This window comes from Propithecus coquereli, unplaced genomic scaffold (assembly GCF_000956105.1).
Source record: "Propithecus coquereli isolate 6110/MARCELLA unplaced genomic scaffold, Pcoq_1.0 Scaffold261, whole genome shotgun sequence".
NCBI lineage: Eukaryota > Metazoa > Chordata > Mammalia > Primates > Indriidae > Propithecus > Propithecus coquereli.
The window spans coordinates 2345488-2364106 of NW_012148186.1; the positions used below are offsets into that span (position 1 = coordinate 2345488).

The window sequence follows — 18619 nt, forward strand, 5'->3', positions numbered from 1 at the left end:
ACTCCTATTTTAAAACAGTTAATTCTGAGTATCCAGGAGGGTTATATGCACAGGTTTTGTAATGTCTGCTCTTCCATCCTCTTCGCTGTTTCTCTGTTGTCTTCCTCTGATCCTTCTTTACTTGTGGCATTTCTATTTTTGAGGTTGCCGTGTATTGGAAAGGTAGCGAAGTTCAATTTTAATGTATTTTTCTGTTCATTTAGGAGCTTCTGTAAAGGGTTTGGCAGCCACGTTTGTTTTTCCATACTTGCCTTCACCGGGATACTGACGGAGTTTGCCGTCCTCTGGGATTTTTGTTTTGGAACAATTCCTAGTATTTGGGTAATTGTCGTTGCTAGCACTTTGAATTTCATTGGCTTTCTTTTTCTAGACAGTTGCCAATAATCAGCAATGGCTTGTCTCAAGATAAATATTGACACCTATGGAATGTGAGAAAATCAATTTAGTTCACAAGTCATTGCTTTGCCTGACAGCCATTGCCTTGTCAGAAAGAGGCATCTGTTTATTCAGCTTAGAATTTTGTTGGATTTTTTTTTTTCTCTTACTGTTTGTGATTGTAGGAGATCTGTGGGATTTACTGTGGAGTCACACTAAGATTTTTGAGATAAAATTTGGATAAATTTTCCATGTAGTTATGGGTGATGCTAATCTGAGCGTGTGGGACATTTGTAATATTTCTGATAATATTTCTTGTAATGGGGCAATGGAAGATTTAAGCTTACTTTAATTCATCTTTTATTATTTCCTTCAATTGTGGTTTGGGAATAAAATTTTATTTTTTTTGGCTTTTAGCTTTAAAAAAATTAAGCCTCCGATCATTTAAGTTTATCAAAATTTACTATGGGCCAAAAATAACTTTTTACCAGAAAGAACATGTAAATTTAAAAGACTGTATATTAGATTTAAATGAAATAAGAATATAGAACTTTGGTAAGAATAACTTTTCAGTGGTTAGAAGAAAGCTTTTATTTAAGTGAATATGAGAGAATTGACCCAGAAACATTGGTCTCTCTTTTTCCCAAATAAAGATTAAGTTAATAAAATTTGGTTACTGTTAGAAGATATTTGTATTTCTTTAGTGTGCCATGCAGTGCCTGGCATGTAGTGGGAGCTCAGTTAATATCTAATGACTAAGTGAAAGAAAGAAGTAACCTTTCCTAATACCGTCCTAATATTTTGTTAATGAAACTCAGGTCTTAAAAATATTGCCATATTCTTAAATTTAGATTCTAGAGTTCTGCTTATACAAATAATGACTATTTCAATAAATTTTGTTTTGTGTTTGGGCTGAGCTGAATATCAGCTGAGCATGGACACATAGTGATTCTAATTTTTTTAAACTCTATTCTCTCAATGTCTCATTGCGATTTCTTGTAGATGAGTAGTTGACAGAAAGGTAGGTGAGAAGCCTGGTACATACCTATAATTGAAAGAGAATAATTTGGTTTGCATTTCAGAGATATGCTATTGTCTGCCTATTTCTGATCATGAGGTCTGCAAGAGTGATATGGGGATGCTAACAGCCTCATCTCAGTGAAATAACATAACCATTTCCCTGGTCATAGAAGATAATGAGCTGGGACTTATTGGATAACCGCATTTCTTTTACAAATTACCAAGACCTTCAGGTTTAATGTCCAAAACTATGAGAACTGCTTTTTTGTTGCATTCTAATGGAGGAAAATCTTTTGTTCTGAAAGTCTTCATTCTTTTTGTGGCTTTGAATTTTGAGAGGATAGATTGATAAAGTAGATCTGACATTTAAGCAAATGGTATAGTAGAAATTGGAGCAGGAGAAGGCCAGGCAACTTTGACACCCAAGTTTTCTGCAGTTTGATTTTTCTCATAATTGAGAAAGAAGCAGCTGCCCTTATTTTCTAACTTATGTGAAGCTTAGAGGCATATCAGTCACATCATTGATAATGTTTTAGTTAACAATTAGTCAAATATTTATTAAGTACCTTTTATGTGCTGAGCATTCTGGGTTCTGGGAGTACAGCTATGAGAAACACTCATGCAGCTTACCTCATTTCATGGGGGAGAAGCAATAGACGTTAACAAGTTACTCACTAAAACAAACATAATTATAAACTAATAAGGTTAAAAAAGAAAAACACAGTGATGTGAAAGCATGTGTAAGGAGAATCTGACCTGTTTGGGAGAATCAAGAGCTTCAAGAAAAGTAGGGCTTCACTGGTTTTGAAAAGAGGATTGTATGGGTGAGAGGGCATTCCAAACAGAGGGAATGGCAGCTTCATTAAAAGACTAAGCAGGATTTTGAGTTTCTCCTTTTCTCCTATTCCATCTAGAGATGACCTCTTTGTAGCTCAACTCACATAGGAGGCTGTGAAGTGAAAGCAGAGACCGGTAATGACAGACTTCTTCCTGCTATTAGTGTGAACTGCCTGCACTTTCTGGGAGGCAGGCCCTTTAAGCATTGTGGTTTGGTTGATGAAAACCAGCTATTCATTTTGAGCAGGCAAACTTTGTCCCAATTAGGGCAATGTCTGCAAATAATTTTTAACTACTCTTCAAATAGCATGAAGCATTAAATTAAGAAAAAAGGGGTGGGGGAGAAGTATCATGAGTTTAAAAGCTTGCCAAAATATGCATCTATGCATGGGTGTTTTATGTATGTCCAGTATCTTTTACTAATGTTTCTTTGTGTGAATTTTTTTCCAGTGTCTATTACAGTTTATAACCTGAGAGTTAGAGGTCCATGATTGTAAGACTTATTTTCAGAGTGGGTTATATATACTTTGGAGGTATCCAAAAAAGGTGCTGCAGTGGGAGGAAATAAGATGATCTTTCTTGGATTATTTTGCTGTAATTCTGTAAGGAGAAAAATAATCTTTCTAGTTCATCCATGGCATCTTGAGATAGGATTTGAGTGTTTCTCATTGGACTCCCTGATTGACTTCTTGAATAATATGCAAGTGCTTATGTACCAAGATGCCTCTGCAATTAGCATTCTCAAAGCATTGGTTTCCACTTTTTCTTTTCAGCATTGACTAAAATTAAAATACTGACAATACCAAGTGTTAACAAGAATGTGGAGCAATTTAAGCTGTCATACTTTGCTGATGCAAATGTAAAAGTGATACAACTACTTTGGTTAACAATGTGGCACTTTTAATAAAGTCAAACACTCCATTCCTAGGCATATACTCAGGAGAAATAAAAACATATGTCCACATAAAGACTTGTACACAAATGTTCATAACAGTCTTATTCATAATAACCAAAAATCATAAGTAACTCAAATACCCATCTACATGTTGAATGAACAAATTATTTTATATTTTTGCCATGGACTACAACCTGGCAATAAAAAGAAATGAATTACCAATATACACAGCAACATGGATGAATCTCAAAAGCATTATGTTGTATGAAAAAAAAAAAGACTATATACTGTGTGATTCTATTTATGTGAAATTCTAGAACAAACAAAACTAAGCTGTAGTGACAGAATTGACTGTGAAGGAGCTAAGGGGATTTTTTGCAGGGATGCAAGTGTTATCTTTGTAGTGGTGATTAGCCAGGTTTGTACATTTTTCACAGCTCATAAACTTCACACTTAAAATGGATACATTTGATTATATGTAAATATATCTCAATAAAATTGATTTTGAAAAAAATTTTTCAGAGTCACTAGCAGATGATCATGAGAATTTATTAACCTTCTTATTTTAGTCTGCCCCATAAAGTGGGTGGAAACTAGCCCTCTCCTTTATAGGTATGAGAAGTTATTACAGATGGCTTTTTTGAACCCTCAAATAGAAGCAGCCGTGTATCATGCAAACCTGTGCTTACATCTGTATGGTCTGCCTATGTAAAAGATCTTTATTTTGTGTCATCTTTTAATTCTTGCTCTCTCTTATGGAGAGGTTGCTCAAAGATTGGAGCTGATGTGTTCTTCTGAATTCATTATAGTACCTGGTACATAGCTGGGTATAGACACAATAGATGTTTAGTGGAAGATGCTATTTGAATTTTTGGCTTACTACATACCTGATTATAGTGTAGACTTTATTTATAACTGAGAACTGTTAACACATTCAAAGTGTAAAACAAGCCCTGCCCACAATAATTTCTACATTCACTTGTTCCCTTCATGGTAATTTGAGTCTATAAAACTAAACTAGAAACATGCTAAGTTAAAATCAGTTTGTTATTAGAGGCCAGTTACCTACTGAGCATTCTGTGATTTCATGTTTAAAATCTATTTTCCTGCTCTTGTTTTAATTCTGTATGTGTAATATATGATGCTACCCTTCATATCCATAAATGGATAAAAATCTTTCCTTGGTTGCTACTTTTCCCCACAGAAGGAGCTCGTGGGAACTTTAATTTTTGTGATTAGTACATTCTTCTACATATTTTGTCGAAGCAGAGAATCTTAAATCTTTTCAAAATGATTTGAGATTTATAAAGGGAGCAAAATTTTCTTTTAAAAGTTCTGAATGCTCTTTGATGAAGTAATTTATGTAAATGGTACCCAAAGAAGGTAATGACATGGATTAAGAGTATGGAACCTGGTTGTACTGTCCTTTATCTCAGTGGTTGTCAATTCTAGGTGTTCCTTAGAGTTACCTCTAGAGTTTCTCAAAGTTGAGATGGCCTGGTTATACCGTGGTTCTACTAATGCAGCACCAGGGATAGTGCAGAAGCTTTTCTGTATTTTGAAAGCTTTATGCAAGAATTTCTAAAGCTAAGGTTGAGAAGTTTCACTATTTTGGGGGAGGTATGCACTCTGGGTTGTCTTATTGGGACATTTGACATAATATGTTCTCGGTACTCATTTTTTTTTTTTTGAGACAGAGTCTCACTCTATTGCCCTGGCTAGAGCGAGTGCCATGGCGTCAGCCTAGCTCACAGCAACCTCAAACTCCTGGGCTCAAGCGATCCTCCTGCCTCAGCCTCCTGAGCAGCTGGGACTACAGGCATGCACCACCATGCCCGGCTAATTTTTTCTCTATATATATTTTTAGCTGTCCAGATAATTTCTTTCTATTTTTAGTAGAGACGGGGTCTCGCTCTTGCTCAGGCTGGTCTCGAACTCCTGACCTTGAGCAATCCACTCGCCTCGGCCTCCCAGAGTGCTAGAATTACAGGCGTGAGCCACCGCGCCCGGCCTGGGTACTCAATTTTATTAAAAAAATACTTTTTAGTTTCCTCTTTGTTGTCTGGCTATGGTCAAACCTCTGAATTTTTCTGAGCTTTAATTTATTCAGTTGAAAAGTTTAGAGTAGTTAGACTGAGGTTCATTTGGGCTCTCTGAGATTCTAGGATTCTGAACCCCTTTGAAAGTTTTATACGAAATGTCATCGTTATTCCCTGTATATCATGTAGGAAGGAGTTCAGGTTATAGTAACATTGAAACATATATGAGAGATTGAGAAAATTCTTCATAGGTTTTTACTGAAATTAGTGTGACCAGATTTAATTGCCAACAATCTGGCATAAGAAAGAAATCTACTTTTTTAATTCAGACTGGCTCTCATCTCAAAGTCTGTAAATATTAGAAGAGAGAGAAGAGGAAAATATGACAGAGGAGATGTGGCCTTGATAGAAATGGCTTATTCAGCAGTGGTGAGTTGACTTCCCAAGAGTTTTTGTCCAGGAAAAATAAAGAAATTCACACTGAAATCAGAGGTGTACAAAGGTATTAGCAGTCAAAGAGGAAATGCAGAACAACTACAATACTGCTGCATATTTATTCTTTATTATTCAAGTAAATATTGCTGAAAGTAAGAAATTTTTAGAAAATTATATTAAAAAAAGTAGAAAGCATTCATCTTGTGCATGTTGTATTATTTGTTTTAATTACAGTCAGTCAATCCCTGCAGCGTCTCTGTCCGCTGGAGGATAGTTCATTTCTCAGATGAAGAGCCAGTGTTCCTCAGAGGAAGTGACCTCTTGTGGCCACAGTTTTGGAAGCGGCAGACTCAGACATCCACCCAGTCCCTGACCCTTGGCGATACTCGTGCCGCCACAGCACTTCGTTTCTTCTTGGCCCAGGAGGGGTTTGGTAGAGAGGGCTGTCTTTTAAGGAGCAGATTCCTTTCTGACTCTTCACAATTGATAGAGACATGGAACACTTTTGACCCACACAGTGTCTTCCTGTCACATTTCTGAGGTTATTGATTAATAGACTTTCCTATATTTGGAATATACAAAAGGGTAAGCCTTTTGTCTCTTTATTATAGAAATATACTATGTATATATATAAAGATACATATATAAAGATATATAAGATATAAAACTTTTACTCTAGAAGAAAGTGCACTAAAAATCAAAGTGATTGGCGGTGCCTTAATTTTATAAGTTTTCCTACATCCTTTTTAATTTTATAAAAATGCAGTATCCTTTGTAATACTGTTTGTTGGATTTGGCTTTAAAACATTTGCAACAACAGTAACTATTGATTACACGAAGTTAAAAGAAGAGGTTTCCTTAGATGTTTTCTAGTCCACTAGTTTGACCACCGAGTATCATTTATAAATGACCTTCAGTGTACCACCTGCCATGCACCCATCAATGCTCAATATGGCCAGGGTGATACCAGCCCACCTTGAGATTAATAATAGTAATAATAGTAATAACAATAGTAGTAATAGTATTTACTGAGTTGCTATATCAGGCATGGCCCTATACCCTTTCCAAATATTAACTCCTTTAAATCCTTAAGACAATGCTATAAGGTGGATAATAGTACTGTTCTTATTTTGTAGAGGAGGAAACTGAGCATACAGAGGTGAATTAGCTTGCCAAGATCATGAGCTAGTGAGTAACAAAACAAGGATTTGAACCCACATAGTTTGATTGTACTGCCTGTTCCCTTAGGCTCTGCTCTCCTTCTCTTGTAGGAATAGGAGTTGTGTGCTAGAAGACATCCCAAACCCACACAGCTTTAGTGATAAGCGTGTCTTGATATTACTTTGGTGTCTTACAGGTTTAAGCTTTGGTTGGTTTTGGCTGGATGGTGACAGCCCTGTATACCAATAACTGAGCTTTTAAGAAATTCACAATTAGAATGACACTGTTAATAGATATATTTGACTTTTAGAGAGAAAATTAATTCCCCAGGGAAATTCGGAGAGGCCCCTGACAAGGACACTGGCACATCTGAACCCGTTTTGTTCAGTTGTATAATAGAAAAAGTAGATGCCTTAATTTTTTTTTTTTTTAGTTTTAGAACTTTGGTGGTTCTAGACCTCTTCCTATGAAAGCCAGTGGTCATATTTGTCTTTCTAAAGCCTTGTGAATTGTTGAGAGTCCAACAATAGATAACTAAGCACTTAACATATATCATCTCATTTAATCCTCACAGCAGCCTTCTGTTGTTATTTCTATTTTGCAGGTGCAGTAGCCGAGGCTTACAGTCAGTCCTATGCTGCCCAGGGCTGATTCACACCTGGGTCCATCTGACTTCAAAGTAGATAAACTTTGTAATTTTTTCTCCAGGACAGGGCTGCGTTTGAGGAACACAACTCTCTCCTTCCTTAAAAATAATGTGGCAACATTCCTTGAGCAGAGTGTTCCAATCTCCAAGGATTTAGAGGACGTGCTGTCAGCCACTTCAGCTTTTCTAGTGGTTTCGCACGCCAACAGAGTTTTCTTTTTCCATTCTCTCATGTATGCATTCCAATACTAAAACCAGATGGAAACGAGGGAAAACTCTTAACAGAGGCCAGTGCCAAAATATTTCATTTAAAAAGGAAACTCCATCTGTGTGCTCTCCCACCACACAGCCCACTGTTAAGAACAGGAGTTTCACAGCTCACTCACTCGTGTTCGTTTTGATGAGTTTTGACTAACTGCAAAGGTAGAGCAAGTGGTGGTTAGGGAGATGGCAAACTACGGCAGCTTTCCTTCTGGAAAGTGGTTGGCGAGGCACTGTGTACCTGGCAGACAGCCTGCACAGCAGCCTACCAAGAAGGCACTGTTGTAAGACATGCAGATGAATTCTTTGTTTTGGGTGATTTTCTTAGTTAACACTTTTAGAAGTTAGTGCGCCTTGCTGTGGTAATGAGAGTTTAACAGTCTCGGGTTTTCCTTTGTCAGAGTCACTTAGGGATGCCAAGAGTCCCTTTCTCTCCCTGTATTCTCCCACCCCAGCTATAGAAGAACGCAGGCTTAGGCACAGGACTGACTGATAGTGAAACACTGACTGTACTAGCTCTGTTGTGCCTTTGGGGCTCAGTCTTCTCATCTAATCTAGAAAATGGCAATAGTATCTATATCCCAAGGGTATTTTGAAGAGTAACTGAACTACATACATGTGTGTATAATGCCATTATCATTAGTGGGACACCCGCTGGTTCTTGCCTTGCAAAGATAATTCATCTGCAGTTTTTAAAAAGATGTTAATGTGCATTGATGATAGGTATCTGTGACCCATAACGTGTGAGGCAAAATCACACAATAGCCCAGATTTAGCCCTGGGGGTTTCCTACCTGTCCTCCTGCTGCTTTCCCCTTTCTCTCTCGGGTTTGCTTCCACGCCTGTCTGTGTCTCACTCCTGACAGGAATCTCAAGGTCACTCTGACCGCTGATTTCTAAACCAGGCTCCTCTTGATTCTTGAAGTTCCAAAATTATTCCCCCACCCCCCGCCCCAACCAGAATACTAGGTGGCATCACGCTGCTGTTTTATTTTAGAGAGTTTGAAAATATCCGCTCTGCTCCCGTGAGGATTTGCACATTGCTGGGTTTTCGGGCGCCGAAGTCCATTGTGTTCAGGCCTCTTTATCCAACTTCATGGGGAGTTAGGACTGGCTTCGTTGATCAAGGTCCTGTCCCTGAAATGGGAGATGTTATTTTCCTACATCTATCTTTACTGGATCAAAAGAAAAATTATAACAAAATAAAACAACGTTTTCTAGGGTCAATCAAGTGCACAGTTAAGCAAATAGCAGAAGTGGGAGAGGCCAATACAAATGCCTGTGGACCCAGCTTTTCAGCCCAGATCAGGTTCTTGTTTCTCCAGCTCTTTCCTGTTACCCTTCCTTTACACACACACACACACACACACACACACACACACACACACACAGAATATTGAATGAGTGACATTTCCGTCCCAATTACAGTCATGCTAAACCATATGCAGAATTCTCCAGAAGAAACTATAAATAACCAGAAGCATAGTGAGGTTGCCAGGTTGTCCAATAGTACCATAAAGGATATACGACCAAGTAGTTACTGTGCTCTGAGCATAAACATGCTCCTCCTCTGGCCTTCCCTGTCATCCCCATTAATAGCACTTAGCATTGCTGGGTTTTGTCGCTTGGCTTTCTGTTTATTTCTGCAGACTGGCAGCCTCTAGAGGGTAGGGACTGTGTTGCAGACACCTCCGTCCTTAGTGCCCTGACCACAGTCCCTTGTGGAACAAATGAAGTGCATGGGGGGAATCGGGCATAGCCCCACTCCTGCCGAGTCTCCCTAGGAGTCTTCATGAGAGCTGAGACTGCCTGAGCTCAGGGCTCACTTTCTGGGTTCGAGCTCCCGGCTGTGAGCTCACATGTTCACTCTGAGCTATACCAGCTGGTGCTTGGTGTGGCTTTTTTTTTTTTTAACTTGCTGTTATTCACACTAAAATGCTGCTGGGCGGTCTTTTAATTCCCTTGGAATTCATCAAATTACCAAGCAGGAAATTTTATTCTACCTAATGGCCGAGTTACCAAGAAGAAATACAGGTTTCTCTGATATATTCAGACTTTTAGAATCATCCATAATGATCCATTTATAAATTCTTCCATAGTGGCCTGCAGTGGGAAGCTGTTATCTCAAAATATTGAAGTTCCTGAGTATTTCTCCTGAAGAAAGAGTTCATGTTATGGAGGAATAAATGATCATTTAATGGGAATTGAATATATCAAAACTTTCCCCAAATGCTCTTTTCTCATAAGTAATCATTTTTAATTCTGCATTTCCTTAAAGAGGGCTTTCAAGGGAAAAATGGAAGCTCCATTTTTGTTTTTTAGGTTTAACCTCCCTGAGGATATTCATTCTGTCTCCCCCCAGCTGCCCACCCCACCTTTCAACATAAATTATTCTTCATCCACCATATGTGGAGCCTATGTGGCTTAGGCCGGCGATCTCATGGGACTGTATTACTACATTTTGATGTTCATGTCCATTTAACAAAGTGTGCTGTTCTAAGAAGCCTGTAGGGGGTTGGCAAGTGAGTTTGAGATGGCAAGAACATACCCAGCTTTGATTCCTTGAGATCCAAGTTTTCATTTTCCTAAACAGAAACACTGGAATGGTAAGCTGCCCCCTGTTATTAGGTTTTATCTCTTGTCAGAATCCTTTCCATCTTGTGGATGGGTAAGAGTCAACTGTTTTTGGATCCATGAATTTTTAAGTATATTTCTCCCTATAAATGCGTACATATGCTTTATTTAAAAAAAAAAAAATTAAATGTGCCACCAAGGGGAAAAAAGAAAGAAAAGAAAAACCAATGGGAAAATCATGACTTTGTCTTTTCAGCCTTCATATTTTTTAATATTCCTCCCCTTTTGTAATATTCTAGGTACAATTTTGTTCTCCTTTTTTATTTAGTATGGTAGCAAGAGTTTTATTTTTTACACAATTATTATAAAGATAAGATTAATGGCTCCTTGAGTGCCAGAGAATATTTAAGCATTCACCTATTGCTAGATATTTTATATTTTCAGTTTTCACCAGGAGAAATAATATTCTTGGTCTTCTTTCTTTTTTAAATACCCATCTTACAGATGAGAAAACAGAGGAGCACATGGATAACTTGTTATAGAAACATCCACACTGCTAGGGAGTGGTAGAAGGGCCTGGAACCTCAGTTCTCTGTGCCTTGCTTAGTCCTCTGCCGTATATCAAAATGAGCTTATTTCAAAACCCAGTTCCACCAGAACTCCTTAAAAATAAAATATCTTGCTTAATTCTGTGCACTTAAACAACCAGTTAACAATCCCCATGATACTTAACATTGTTTCACACCAAGTTCTCTTTGAAGTACATATGCTTCCTGTTCCCTTTAGAATATGCCATTATTTGATTCCATATGCATTTGCAGGTATGTGTTAGTGATTTTGTCTGTTTGCAGAGAAAGAGAGGGGAAGAAAGTTTCTTACCCAGAATCAGCCCTAATGTTCCTCAAAAGAGGTACCTCATCTTTTTGGTCTGGTTCAGTTATGAATCCATTAATCATCTATTGTATTATTATGTGAGGGGTAGGGGAAGTGGTAAACGTCAACCAAACACACTCATGCTTTTTTTTTTCTAGGTCAGTGCATTTAATTAATGATTCACATTTGACATTGTATCAGATCCAACATTTGAACCAACCAAGATGAAGAAAATTAACTTCTTAGGAATTTCTTTTTAACTTTAGATTTTTATGTCTAGAAGAATTCTTAATCATTCTCAAAGCTAATGCCAATGTTTACATGAAAAATGAGGACCACAGAGGTTAAATGCTTGCCCAACATCACAGAATCACTACAGTCAGGCACAAGAAAGAAAGCAAAGTGCTCAGATCTTCTTGCCAGTTTGATTTTTGACTCTGAACTGGGATCAGATGAGGAAGAGATGGGATTAGTGGTTAAGCTGAATTGGAAGATGTATATCTCTGTGCCATTCCTTTTCACATCAATATGCAAGAGCGATTTGTACCACTCAGTCTTGGGAAGAGCCTGTCTGCTGCCCATCAAGGAAGTGGCTATCTCTCTTCTAAGGTTTGGTTATTTTAGAAACTGCCTATGGGTTCCTCCATAAAGGCCAAGTGTGTAGGCCCATCCCACTTCCCTGTCACTCCCTCTAGACTTGGGTACCCATAAAGTGGAAAGTGCCTAATGGGAGTGTTTTAGAGGGGAAAGGCCAAAAATGCCATTGTCTGTAAATGTGGTGCACTGCCTGATCCTTTGGGTTAAGAGAAGAAAATATTGCAATTTCAACTGAAAATGTACGATATAACTGTTTTCTGATTTACATACTTCATATATGCTTTATAATTTCCATAATATATTAGAATAGTCTTTTTATATAATTTATAAATATGCATTATTAGGGGTTAGTAGCCATAAGTTTTTTCATTGAGGGGGTAATCAAAAATGGTTAGAAACCCCTGGCTAAAGACCTGAGTGGTGGAAGCCTTGGCTACATTGCTAATAACTTCTGGCCAGTGGACTGTGATGGACTGCTGTAAAATCTATGCCTTTAGCGGTAGGCTCCCCAAGTACTGAGCATATGACTGCTCTTTGGAATCAGCCTCAGCCTCCACTCCTCGCCTCCCAAGTTTCCTCCAGATTCCATGGCTTTCTGGGAGGTAGGGACCCAGCTGCTCTGTGGGCTCAGTGTCCTAACGTGCGTTGGGGGGCCTGTCACAGAGCTTAGCACTTACTTAGTAGTTGCAAGTGATGGCTCCCTTTTTTGGAACCTGAAATCTGGCCGAGACAATTATTTGTTTCAGTTCTAATATTAGGTCTGATTTGGACTGGATGTAAACATCTGTGACTTTGCTTTTAGTACAGTATCATCAGGTCGGGCCTGGTTTATTTAGTTCTGAAGCTTCTTGGCCTTTTGTACTGTTTAAAAAGGGAAACCAACATTTCCTTTCTGGACCTCACACTTATTGATTCATCCAGGGGAGCCTCATTCTTGGCTGATAATAGCAAAGTCCTTGCTTCCCTTATGAGCAATTCTGCTTGAACTAATGCTTTTCCTTTTTTGTACATAATTATTTCTCTTTATTTGTCACTTGTTACACTTTATATTTAAGGACTCTATAGACCATTTACTTATAACACTGCTATGCCAACCCTCTTTGGGAAAGAAATTTTTTTAAACTTAAATTCAAATAACATGTCTCCAAAAGACATTCACGTTTGTCACAACTTATGTAAAGATAAACACAAGTCACAACACTCACTTTTCTATGGAATTTAGAACGGTTAAAAATATTAATTTTGTTTTCAAAAATAAGATAGCTCTGAGATTTGACTTGATTTTCTGTGCGCATTTCAGAGGTGGTGCAAAGGCAGGCTTACCCTCCGTTCTCCCTGTCTGCCTTGCTCCTCACTCAGGTGTCCTGTGCAACTAACGCCTTTGCTTTCCAGAGCCTCTCTTTGCAAACCAACACGGTTTGCCACTGTTCTTTGACCCTGAAATCACTTTGTCTCCCTTTACCGACCCTGCTAAAAACACAGTTCCTCAGAGTGACTGATCCGAGATGTTAGTAAAGAAATACTGTAGTTTATAAAAACTCGTAAAGACTGATAGGTCATTTGAACACCTTCCCTGAGAGGATTTTTATTTGCAGAAAGTGGCAGGTCCTCTAAAATTACTGGTGGTGGTAGTAGTAATAACACTGAGAACATTTATTGATCAACTACCACCACCATTTTACACCTCAGATAATTATATCTGGGGTTGATGCACATTTTGATGCACATTATGACAGACACCTGGACTTCCTGGTTAGATCATTGTTCCATAGTACTTATTTCCTTATATACCCGTAAGAGGCTTTCATTTGTTCATTGTTGCTACTTAGCGACTCTTGCTTGGAACCTTTTTGTATGGTAACAGTTTTTACCATGAATTTAGAGGACATTGTGTTAAATGCACTTTGATTTCATTTAATTTGGCTTCTGTTGGTTTTTCTTTTTAACAGAGTATTAGAGAAAAAGTGCAACTTAATACTAAAGAGCCATGCATTACTTATTTTCATAAATTGATTTACTAACCGAGGGCACTTAGGATTATAAATGCCTTCTTCAGTTTCAGAAAGTGTTTATGGTGTTTTTTTTTTTTTTCAAGTCACTGTATAGCCAGCCTTTCAGATAAAATTCTTAGGCTTTGAGACTCTGATGTGACAGGAATCTTGTTGCCAAGGTTTTTCTACATAATGTCTTAAACTTGCTTCCTTCCAAAATCTAATTTTATTTTGAGCTACAATCCAGCTCTGTGAACGTTGAGGTCAGAGGAAGAAAGGAATCTGCTTCCCCATGAAATGAGTTCTTTCAGTCTGGGCTAGAAGTACCTTATAGGTTGCAAGCAGGGAGAGAGTTTCGCAGAAATGAGTTTAAATTTTCCTGGGACCAGTTAAATTTTTGCCTAGAGGTAGGAATAGGATGATGGTACTTAGAGTCTTTTGAGGATACAGCACTCGATGTTATACAATGTAGTTAGCATCATAAATACTTCAGTCTGCGCAGTATTAAAAAGTGAGATTTGGATTGAAATGATTTACTTAGTTTTATGAGTTGGATTACTCTATTTTTAGCTTAACCACATTGAATCCAATTAGCACTTTAGTTTTGTTTTTATGAGAGATACTTTGTAGAATATCATTTTACCAAGTTTCTGATCGGTCTCAAAAACAGAGTTCTTTATGTACACTGGCAGGTTGTATATACTGTATCGGTAAGAAGTTGTATAAGTTCCTTCTGATCTGAGGCTTTATTTTGTTATACATAGATCACCATCTATGGGGAAAACCATGGCCCAGTAATGGGTAATCAAGGGATAGTTTTGTGGACATAATCTGTGTTTTGCATTTCTCCCATTTCCAGGATCAAAATAACTCATCGTAAGTAACTGTGTAAGAGCAAAAGCTTTGGAGATGGAAAAAATATGGATTTGAACTCTGTTTCTACTGCTGACTAGCTGTGTAGCCTAGGGAGAGTCACTTGCCTTTTCTGAGCCACAGTTTCCACTTATGTAAAATGCTGGTTAAAAAATATCTATCTTGGAGGGCTATTGTGAGGACTTAAGAAAAATTGTGTGAGAAGATATACATAAACCACCTTGCTTGGTCCCAGGATGTAATAAATGGTAGTTTCTTCATCATGTTCATCAGACATTTGAAAGCATTCTTCTATTGGCCGTAAGGAATTAAAGTCATCAGTCACCTGTCAGAGACAGAACCAGAAAAGGCAAGAAAGCAGCTGGTGGCTTTGCACGTTCCTCAAACAGGAATCAAAGTTCTGTCAAGGAGCCAAAGAGGGTTTCTAGGCCGAGGAACTTGACACACATTAGGATCCTGATCACAAATTTTGTCACTGGCTTACATGAAATTATCTGTTCTGAAGATGAAAATGATCTGTCTTTTCTGAAGGGCAAACCAGTGACAAACCAATGTAGTTTCAATTTAAAGCAAGGCTGGGTGTCTATGGATGCCGTTAAATGTGCTGGAAGGTTTTGGTGTAGTATAAGAGCATGACTGGAATCCTACACAGCTCTATTCAGATCTCAGCCATATCCCTTTCTAGCTGTGGTCACAGAACGTGCCTAACCTTGATCTGCTTTCCTCACCTAGACAATGGCGACAACTCATACACACCTCATGGGCTTGGTGTGTAAATTAAATAAGACCACCAGAGAAGAGCCTAGCACACCACAGACCTCAATAAATGCTGGCTGACAGCACACTAAGCATAGTATTTGGGGGTGAGGGGGCAGGAAGAGTGCAGAATCACACAAAATGTGGTTCCATCCTCAGGGAGCTTAGGAGCCACAAGAATATGCCGAATGCTTAGAAAGCAGTACGTTCAAGTAAAGAACACAATGGGATCCACAACCTGACTACTTTGTGGCTGTGTTACCTGTTAATAACCAAGGGCCCTGGCCCTGGCCCCAGCATGAATGCTGCAACCCGTTAAGAATGAAGTTCAAGTTTTTGATTTTGAAGGCATGGTCAGTCAGTGTGTTACAAAAACAAAGAAAACACATAAACTCCTGCCCCTCATTAAGTGTGAGTGTTTTGTTTTTTTTTTAGCTGACCTGCTGTAAATTCTTATTTTCTCCTTCTTAATATGTCTTAATGGGGTGGAGAATCTTAAACCGCAGCAGGCAGCTTTCACAAGTCTGTACGCCAGGATGACTTAAGCTGAGTGCCCAGTACTGAAGAGCTGGGATTCCCTGCAGTTTGATAACACACTTTAAGGATGTAAAAGAAACTTCTGAAAACCAATTTCTGGTTATCATTTTATTTTCTCCACGTTCATTTTTATGCAAACTAATGCCATTCATTTGGATTTTCTTCTACTGTTAAAGGCTTTAAAAGCCAAACCCTTCATCTGAGGGCTTAGTTTGTAGTGTCTCAGCCACATCCCTGACCAAATATCTATCCCTGCATCCCGGTAGACAGTGGCAAAGCCCTCTGCTGTCAGTGTGCCAGCCTCTGTAACTTGGTGCTGAATTCCTTACCGAGGTCTTGTACTTTCCTGTGTAACTTCAGTCTGTCAAAGCTGCAGTGATTTTTTTTCCCTTAATTCCATTGACCCATGTGGCCACATACGTAGTAGGCAGAGTTTTCTTCATGTTCAATTGCTCAATTGTCTGCCATTTGAAAATTCAGCTCTTTCTTGTGTGTTTGAGTATGTGTGGGGATCAGTAGCCAGTAGCTGCACTGTGAAGTGGAGAAAAGAGTGTAGACTTCTGAGTCAGACAGACTTGGGTTTGAATCTTATGCTGACACCAGCTGTGTGATCTTGGGTGAGTTTCTTCCCCTCTCTGTGCCCTGGTTTCCTCAGCTCTAAAGCTGAGTGTTGGGTGTGGTTGTAAAGATGAAAAGTAATACTGCATACGTGAAGTGCCTGGCTTATTTCCTGGTGCATAGTAGGTGCTATTGAATGGAAGCTGCTGCTACTGTGGTTATCGTGTCCTGTTGTTAACCCAGTTGGTTCAGTGCCCTAGCACTGGTCTCTGTGGAGAACTTGCTAGTCATTAGGACCCACCCTCCTTAGAAAGCAGTTGGGCTGTGAAATAGCTTCATTTCCATGTCATTACCTTGGTTAAGGAGCTGTCATTGGTTAAGGCCTGGGCTTGGTAACCCCTCTCACGCATGCCAAAGGTGAGAGATGGGCTTGTGTTCTTTGGAAAAGTGCTGGTCACTTTCATCTCCAAGAGCCAGTGACCAGCTCCCTGTCTTCTTATGAGTTGGCAGCCTTGCAAGGATCCTCAGCCCATCCTCGGAGCTCACTCTCTTCTTCCAACCTTCTCCATTGTCACCTCCACTACACCCAAGAACAGCAGGTAGCATTCTTGCACATTCCAGGCTTCTTGCCCCAGGTCTCTTCTATGCCCTTTTGGAAGATACTGACCTCTGCTGTTAGTATGGGCAATTTCTAAGCTATGGTCACCATTTAGCCTGAGTTCAGTTTTTCTTTCATTTAATACACATTTATTATGATCTTAACTGTGGACAAAAATTAGCATGATCAACTGTTTTCGTGGCAGAGAGACACATCAGAGGCAGAGAGAGACATAAATTAATCAGTGTTAAACTACTGAATTGATTCCTATGAAGGAAAACAGAGCAGACAAGCTTGACATCTTCAGTAGGAAGTGAGTGGCAAACTTGGATGTGTGGGTTGAAAAAGCTTCCTGGGGGATATTGGGAAGGGGTGGAAGCAGCAGGAAAGGGTCTCCCAGGCAGGCCCATGGGCAGAGCACACTCTCAGCTGGGAGTGTGACACCCCTGAGGAACAGACAGGAGGCCAGTGTGACTACAGCACAGCAAACAAAGGGAAAGTGATGTATGTTGATGGAGAGTGGTAATAACTCTCAAAAATAGGACCTCCTCTTCATCCCAGGAACCTGTGAAGGTCACCTGTTTTTGAAAAAGAGTCTTTGCAGATGTAATTAAGTTAAGGATTTTCAAATGAAGAAGTTACCCTGGATTATCATCCTGGTGGGCCTTAAGTGCCATCACGTGTGTCTTTATATGAACAAGGCAGAGTGAGATTTGATGCACACAGGAGGCAGCTATGGAAAGGTAAGTGATGCAGTCCCAAGTCAAGGAGTGTTGGCAGCTGCCGGAAGCTGGAAGGGCCAAGGAACAGGTTCTCCCCTTGTGCCTCCAGAGGGAGTGTGGCTTTCTGACATCGTGATTTGGGACTGCTGGCCTCCAGAACTGTGAGAAAATAAATTTAAGTGGTTTTAAGCTGCTTAGTTTGTAATAAATTTGTTATAGCAGCCATAGGCCACTCCCCTCTAAGGGGAGACTCCTAGAGTAAGTGACCCCATTATCAACAGCCAGGATTTTAGACATTTAGATGAGGTCCATTACTTTCGACACAAAGGAACGCTATAAGAAGTATAGAAGATGTTATCGCCCTCATTCTATCTATCAGAAATTTAATAGAAATTTAAGCAGGAACGTGTCTGTATATTGAGCATTTGCACATACTCACAAATATATGAAGAAATAGAGTATGTTTGGAGATATCTCCTTCCTTTCAAAAGCTTCCTGATGTGCTGGTTTCCTTCTCTGGGCTGGAATGCCCCTTGGTCACATCTTTTCTAGTTTCGCTTGTTTGATGAAATTTGTGGACAGCATTAAACAAATCAAGAGGGAAGACATACCTTTTTGCTTTTACACTTAGTGAGATGAGGAGCTTATCTGATTCCTAGTGTATTATGTTTTCCTTGAGTAACAATACTTTAAATTCTTTCAACCCAGAATTTTGTTCTAATGATAGAGAGTTTTAATTGTGGGGTTGGGGTTAAATTTCCATAATTCAGGATTAAATGCTATTTGCAGAGCATGAAGAGTTACAGTCCTACCACTTTAGAAATGTAGTTTTATCTAGAATAAGTCAGAAAGAGAAATACAAAATGATATTT

General features: G+C 39.0%; 1 protein-coding gene across 1 annotated transcript in view; it reads left to right on the forward strand.

Moving 5' to 3' along the window:
* The window catches only part of STXBP6 (syntaxin binding protein 6 (amisyn)), a 248733-nt gene that overhangs the window by 71031 nt on the left and 159083 nt on the right, over positions 1–18619 (forward strand). The window lies entirely within an intron of this gene.